General features: G+C 45.8%; 1 pseudogene; it reads left to right on the forward strand.

Moving 5' to 3' along the window:
• LOC121847900 overlaps positions 1-1,871 on the forward strand; it is a 581,625-nt pseudogene extending 579,754 nt beyond the window's left edge.
• Positions 1,872-8,138: the final 6,267 nt, after the last annotated feature.

Genomic DNA, 8,138 nt, shown 5'->3' on the forward strand with positions numbered 1-8,138 from the left:
TTGACGCTCAGTCTAGCCCGGCCGATACGCGGAGCTGGAATATACCGCACTGGGCTATGCACCCGCACTGGGGACACCGTGCGCACCACTGCATAACACGGTGCCTGTCCGGTCTCTCTAGCCCCCCGGTAAGCACAGGAAGTTGGCGTAGGTCTCCTACCTTGCGTCGCCATGCTCCCTGTGAGCCCCCCAAGACATTTTTGGGGCTGACTCTCGGGTTTCGATCCGCTTCGCCGTGCTGCTTCCTCATACCTGCGCCTCTCAGCTTTCGCCACCTCCAGTTCTTCCTTGGGGCGGCGATATTCTCCAGGCTGAGCCCAGGGTCCTTTACCGTCCAGTTCGTCCTCCCATGTCCATTTCTCCAGGTAGTGCAGCCTCTCCCACTGCAGCTGCTGCTGCTCCTGCTGCTGCTGCTGCCTCTGTTGCCTCTCCTGTGGCTCCTGCCTGTTGACACGCTGCTTGGTCCGTTTGTGGTGGGTGATTCTGTAACGGTTCTCTTTTGGTGAAGGAGAGTCGGACCAAAATGCGGCGTGTAGATTGCGATCCATGTTTAATCAACAAACGTAAAACACGAATCAATACAAAAACTACAAAAAAACAAACAAACGTGGAAACGTAACGAAAACCGAAACAGCCCTATCTGGTGAAACCACAGAGACAGGAACAAAGACACTAAGGACAATCACCCACAACAAACTCAAAGAATATGGCTGCCTAAATATGGTTCCCAATCAGAGACAATGATAAACACCTGCCTCTGATTGAGAACCACTCCAGACAGCCATAGACTTTGCTAGATCACCCCACTAGCTACAATCCCAATATATACACACCACAGACAAAAACCCATGCCACACCCTGGCCTGACCCAATACATGAAGATAAACACAAAATACTTTGACCAGGGCGTGACAGTGTGTTCACACATATTTCCTCTGGACAGTGTCCTGATGCCAAAGTGTGACAGCAGCATGGTGTGCTCTGGCCTGGGTGGGTTGTGGTTAACACCCCTCACCCATGTGGACCCCAGGGCCCTCCTAGGCCTGCTCACTGTCAGCCTGGCTCAGCCTAGTTGTGACACCACCCTGCATGATGGAACCACTGGGAAGGTACCTGACTGCTTGTTTTATTCCCCTATCCCATAGAGCATGAAAAAGAGGACTAATTAGAAGACACTTGCCTGTCTTCTGTCTCTACGCCCACTCCCTTTTAGTCTCTCTTTTCTTTTCTTTTTCTGGAAACTCTCTCTGTCTCTCTCCTTCTCTCTCTCTCTCTGATAACTCTTATTTTACCTCTCCATATCTTTCTCTCTCTCTTCCTCTCATTCTCCCATGAGGATCATTTAGACAAAGATATGCTCTGGTGTTTTACCACCAGAAACTAAAGCCTAAGGTGGACTGGGCTGTCAGGCCCTCAACCTACTCCTTGGCAGAGACAGCTCCCTCCCTCCCCGCCCATCACACTGATAGTGTGTTCCATGTTACCAGGCCCATTGTTGACAAGTCTGTCTTAAAGGTGTGTTAAGATTTGCTTCAGCAGTACATACACAATCAAGGCTCGACCCTAACAGAACAGACACCAAAACAAATGTTATTTGACTAACGGCAGTCGTGGCCTCTATTTTGCCACAGTCGTCGATTAACCAGTGGTCAGTCTCATTACAAGTCATGTAAAAGTCATGTATTGTGCCTTTAATGCGTCTTGTGTTTTGCTGTTGTGTTTGCAGGTGAATGAGGAGACGGTGGAAAGGCTGGTGGTTCAGTACCCTCACATCGTGTTCAATGTGGACTGCGAGACAGCAGGACTGCAAAAGAACCCTGGAGAGAGCCTATCAGATGGGCTGGAACCCCAACACATCCACCGCCTTATAGCCACTGCTGGACTACACTCACGCACACACACACACACACACACACTCTCACACACACTCTCACACAAACACACACACACACACACTCACACACTCACACACACACATATGCTCATTCGCATACATGTGCCCACACACTGATAAAGGCAGTGTGCACAGTCAAAGTGGAAACACATATAACATGATATTTTTTTTTTAAATGTTGGGATTCGATTTTAGTTCAGTGATAACTCCCAGGCAAATCATACTGTACATCAGTGTCAATTGTTGGGCTTGTGTATCAAATAAACATAATGCTCTACTTTTGTGCAGAGACCTAGAGTATGTGGCAGCCCTAAGGCTCTGGTCAAACATAGCGCTACACTACCTGGTGATAGGGTGTCGTTTGAGGTCTGAGTTCTGCTGCGCTGGGAATTTTGTGGGACTTACATTTCCCCCAACACCAATCTGGATGCAATACCAGGCTTGAAAACACGGAGCACATTGAGCAGCGACTGAAAACAAGTAAACATTGTTCTCAACAAGTAATTATTCTCTGGTCTCGTTGACCTTTGGGTTTACATGTTTTGACCTCACCATGTGTGAAGTCAATGTTGTTTCATACAGTGTGTTTTTACCTTTCTGTTGGACATTAAATACAGTATTAAGTGTGTCATGTGTTTGTAGGGACCTAAGGTTTCTCTGACCAGGAAAAACTCCAGGTCCACGATATAGGCTTTAAGATAGGATATAGGCTAGTCTGTAAGATAATAAATAGGCTAGTCTTTAATATAGGATGTAGGCAAGTCTATAAGGTAAGATACAGACTAGTCTATAAAACAAGATATCGTTTTTTCTCTAAAATCAGATACAGGCTAGTCTATAAGATAAGATATACAGTGCCTTGTAAAAGTATTCATCCACCTTGGTGTTTTTCCTATTTTGTTGAATTACAAATTGTAATTTAAATGAATATTTATTTTGATTTAATTTAATAGACATAAAAAAATATTCAAAATTGGTCAAGTAAAAAAAATATATTATTTAAAAAAAAATGTAAAACTGAAAAGTTGTGCGTGCATTTATATTCAACCCCTCTGCTACGGAGCCCCTAAATAAGATCTGGTGCAACCAATTACCTTCAGAAGTCACATAATGAGTTACATATATATAAATAAATTCCACCTGTGTGCTATCTAAGTGTCACATGATCTGAGCATATATACACCTGCTCTGAAAGGCCACAGATTCTGCAACACCACTAAGCAAGGGGCACCACCAAGCAAGCGGCAACATGAACAACAAGGAACTCTCCAAACAGGTCATGGACAAAGTTGTGGAGAAGTACAAATCAGGGTTGAGTTATAAAAAAATATCCGAAACTTTGAACATCCCACGGAGCACAATTAAATCAATGACAAAAAAATTGAAAGAATATGGCACGACAACAAACCTTCCAAACCTTCCCACCAACACTCACGGACCAGGAAAGGAGGGCATTAATCAGAGAGGCAGCAAAGAGACAAAAAACTGAAGGAGCTGCAAAGCTCCACAGCGGAGATTGGAGAATCTGTCCATGGGACCACTTTACGTTGTACAATCCACAGAGCTGAGCTTTATGGAAGAGTGGCCAGAAAAAAGCCATTGCTTAAAGAAAATAATAAGCAAACACATTTTGTGTTCGCCAAAAGGCATGTGGGAGACTCACCAAACATATTGAAGAAGGTACTCTGGTCAGATGAGACTAAAATTGAGCTTTTCGGCCATCAAGGAAAACACTATGTCTGGCACAAACCCAACACCTCGCATCACCCCGAGAACACATCCCCACAGTGAAGCATGGTGATGGCAGTATGATGCTGTGGGGATGTTTTTCATTGGCAGGGACTGGGAAACTGGTCAGAATTGAAGGAATGATGGATGTATGGCGCTAAATACAGGGAAATTCTTGAGTGAAACTTTTTTCCATCTTCCAGAGATTGGCGACTGGGACGGAGGTTCACCTTCAAGCAGGACAATGACCCTGAGCATACTACTAAAGCAACACTCGAGTGGTTTAAGGGGAAATATTTAAATGCCTTGGAATGGCCTCGTCAAAGCCCAGACCTCAATCCAATTGAGAATCTGTGGTATGACTTAAAGATTGCTGTACACCAGCGGAACCCATCCAACTTGAAGGAGCTGGAGACGTTTTGCCTTGACCAATGGGCAAAAATCCCAGTGGCTACATGTGCCAAGCTTATAGAGACATACACCAAGAGACTTGCAGCTGTAATTGCTGCAAAAGGTGGCTCTACAAAGTATTGACTTTGTGGGGGGTGAATAGTTCTGCACACTAAAGTTTTCCGTTTTTTTTGTCTTATTTCTTGTTTCACAATAAAAAAAACATTTTGCATCTTCAAGGTGGTAGGCATGTTGTATAATTCAAATGATACAACCCCCCCAAAAAATATATTTTAATTTCAGGTTGTAAGGCAACAAACTCTGAAAAATTATTTCGCAAGCCACTGTAGTTGTGTCTCTAATATATGATATATGCTAGTCTATAAGATAATATATAGGCTTAATATATAGGCTAGTCTATAAAATAAGATATGGTCTATAAGATAAGATATAGTCTATAATAAAATATATAGTCTAGTCTATAAGATATAGTCTGGTCAATAAGATAAGATAGAGACTAGTGTTTAAGGTAAGATATAGTTTTATATCTAAGATAAGATATATGCTGGTCTATAAGGTATATGCTGGTGTATAAGATAAGAATTGCCTGTAAGATAATATATAGGCTAGTCAATGTAATAAGATATCTATAAGATAATTATAGTTTATAAAAATGTTTTTGCTATTCTATAAGAATAGATATAGGCTAGTATATAAGATAAGACTGTGCAAAGCTGTCATCAAGGCACAGGGTGGCTACTTCACTGCAATTTAGAAAATAGTCAAAATTAAGAAAAACCCTTGAATGAGTAGGTGTCCAAACTTTTCACTGGTACTGTAGGTTAGTCTAGAAGATAAGATGTCGTCTAGTCTATAAAATAAGATATAGTCTAGTCTCTAAGAAAATATATAGTCAAGCCTATACGATAAGATATAGGCTAGTCTATAAGATATAGTCCAGTCAATAATTGCACAGCATTTTTCCTGATCATCTCACATGGTCAGGTAAAACTTGTGGCTTACCTATTATAATATAATGGTCCCAGGGAACAAAGCCCATTCTGATGGACTAAGGCTGTGACTCCCTGATACAATGGTACACTTCATAGATTCAAGGCCACATTCATTCAAGCTACACAATGGGAGTTCTGCAAGGAAATATTGTTTTCATTACAAATCTAAATATGTTTTTGTTTCATCTAGTAAATGTCTTATGCACACAGTTGATGGACATTTGTGTTGCGCAGGAGCGAATCATTTTCATGCAGTGTTGTATGTTGGTTGGTGCAGTGCAGGTTTGACTGAGTACCATCCCTAATTGTTGTTACAGTCACAGTTAAGTACACAGTGTGCTCAAGGTAGAAGTTGCCCTGGCAGATCTAGGATCAGATGATTGATCCCCTTATCCTAATCTTAAACTTAAGTGAGATGAATCAATATCTGACCCTGGAACTGTGGTTAGCGACAACTTCTGCCTACACCGAAGGGCTCAGCATGTTCTAAAGGAGTAGTCGCTCAGCACTGAACATTAGAGATACACTCTATACGGACTGATGTAAACATACACTTTAAAGTCATTATTGTAAAATACTATTTGTTCTCAATGACTTGCCTGGATGAAGAAAGGATCACTACTTCAACTCTTCTGACAGAAACATTGTCTTGAAGACGACTGTCCATGTTCTGCATGTTAAGAAAATTAATGTAAATGAGTCAGAGTTCCCTTCAAATAATATTAAGTCATTAGGACGTCCTCAGGATGTCACAAAATGGCCACCTAAAGTAAGGTGGTGTGTCAAGGTCCCCTTGAGGTTTTGTCTAGTTTCCGGTTAGTCCCAGGGACATCCCACAGTATGTTTTTAGGACGTTCTTGGGAAGTTGTATAATTTTTAGTGTGTTCTTTGGATGTTGTGTCACGTTCCCCTGGAGGTTGTGTCTAGTTCCCCTGGAGGTTGTGTCACGTTCCCCTGGAGGTTGTCTCTAGTTCCCCTGGAGGTTGTGTCTAGTTCCCCTGGAGGTTGTGTCACGTTCCCCTGGAGGTTGTGTCACGTTCCGCTGGAGGTTGTGTCTAGTTCCCTGGATGTCGTGTCACGTTCCCCTGGATGTCGTGTCACGTTACCCTGGAGGTCGTGTCATGTTTCCCTGGAAGTTGTGTCACGTTCCCTGGAGGTTGTGTCTAGTTCCCCTGGAGGTTGTGTCACGTTCCCCTGGAGGTTGTGTCACGTTCCCCTGGAGGTTGTGTCACGTTCCCTTGGAGGTTGTGTCACGTTCCCCTGGAGGTTGTGTCACGTTCCCTGGAGGTTGTGTCACGTTCCGCTGGAGGTTGTGTCACGTTCCCTGGAGGTTGTGTCACGTTCCCTGGAGGTTGTGTCACGTTCCCCTGGAGGTTGTGTCTAGTTCCCCTGGAGGTTGTGCCTAGTTCCCTGGAGGTTGTGTCACGTTCCCTGGAGGTTGTGTCACGTTCCCTGGATGTCGTGTCACATTCCCCTCGAGGTTGTGTCATGTTCCCCTGGAGGTTGTGCCTAGTTCCCAGTTTTCCCTGTGAACTTTCTCAGGATGTTATATCATGGTCCCCTGGAGGTTGTGTCACCTTCCCCTGGAGGTTGTGTCACGTTCCCCTGGAGGTTGTGTCACGTTCCCCTGGAGGTTGTGTCTCGTTGCCCTGGAGGTTGTGTCACGTTCCCCTGGAGGTTGTGTCACGTTCCCTTGGAGGTTGTGTCACGTTCCCCTGGAGGTTGTGTCACGTTCCGCTGGAGGTTGTGTCTAGTTCCCCTGGATGTCGTGTCACGTTCCCCTGGATGTCGTGTCACGTTACCCTGGAGGTCGTGTCATGTTTCCCTGGAAGTTGTGTCACGTTCCCCTGGAGGTTGTGTCTAGTTCCCCTGGAGGTTGTGTCACGTTCCCCTGGAGGTTGTGTCACGTTCCCCTGGAGGTTGTGTCACGTTCCCTTGGAGGTGTCACGTTCCCCTGGAGGTTGTGTCTTGTTCCCCTGGAGGTTGTGTCTAGTTCCCTGGAGGTTGTGTCAAGTTCCCTGGAGGTTGTGTCACGTTCCCCTGGAGGTTATGTCACGTTCCCCTGGAGGTTGTGTCTAGTTCCCCTGGAGGTTGTGTCACGATCCCCTGGAGGTTGTGGCACGTTCCCTGGAGGTTGTGTCACGTTCCCTGGATGTCGTGTCACGTTCCCATGGATGTCGTGTCACGTTCCCCTGGATGTCGTGTCACGTTCCCCTGGAGGTCGTGTCATGTTTCCCTGGAAGTTGTGTCACGTTCCCTGGAGGTTGTGTCACGTTCCCCTGGATGTCATGTCACGTTCCCCTGGAGGTTGTGTCTAGTTCCCAGTTTGCCCTGTGAACTTTCTTAGGATGTTATATCATGGTCCCCTGGAGGCTTTGTCTAGTTCCCGGTTGGTCCCGGAGGACGTTTTTAGTATGTTCTTGGGATATTGTGTCACGTTCCCCTGGAGGTTGTGTCACGTTCCCCTGGAGGTTGTGTCACATTCCCTTGGAGGTTGTGTCACGTTCCCCTGGAGGTTGTGTCACGTTCCGCTGGAGGTTGTGTCTAGTTCCCCTGGAGGTTGTTTCACGTTCCCTTGGAGGCTGTGTCACGTTCCCCTGGAGGTTGTGTCTTGTTCCCCTGGAGGTTGTGTCTAGTTCCCCTGGAGGTCGTGTCATGTTTCCCTGGAAGTTGTGTCACGTTCCCCTGGAGGTTGTGTCTAGTTCCCCTGGAGGTTGTGTCACGTTCCCCTGGAGGTTGTGTCACGTTCCCCTGGAGGTTGTGTCACGTTCCCTTGGAGGTGTGTCACCCCCTGGAGGTTGTGTCACGTTCCCCTGGAGGTTGTGTCTAGTTCCCCTGGAGGTTGTGTCACGTTCCCCTGGAGGTTGTGTCACGTTCCCCTGGAGGTTGTGTCACGTTCCCCTGGAGGTTGTGTCTAGTTCCCCTGGAGGTTGTGCCTAGTTCCCCTGGAGGTTGTGTCACGTTCCCCTGGAGGTTGTGTCACGTTCCCCTGGATGTCGTGTCACATTCCCCTCGAGGTTGTGTCATGTTCCCCTGGAGGTTGTGCCTAGTTCCCAGTTTTCCCTGTGAACTTTCTCAGGATGTTATATCATGGTCCCCTGGAGGTTGTGTCA

The sequence above is a fragment of the Oncorhynchus tshawytscha genome, linkage group LG12, assembly GCF_018296145.1.
Source record: "Oncorhynchus tshawytscha isolate Ot180627B linkage group LG12, Otsh_v2.0, whole genome shotgun sequence".
Lineage (NCBI taxonomy): Eukaryota > Metazoa > Chordata > Actinopteri > Salmoniformes > Salmonidae > Oncorhynchus > Oncorhynchus tshawytscha.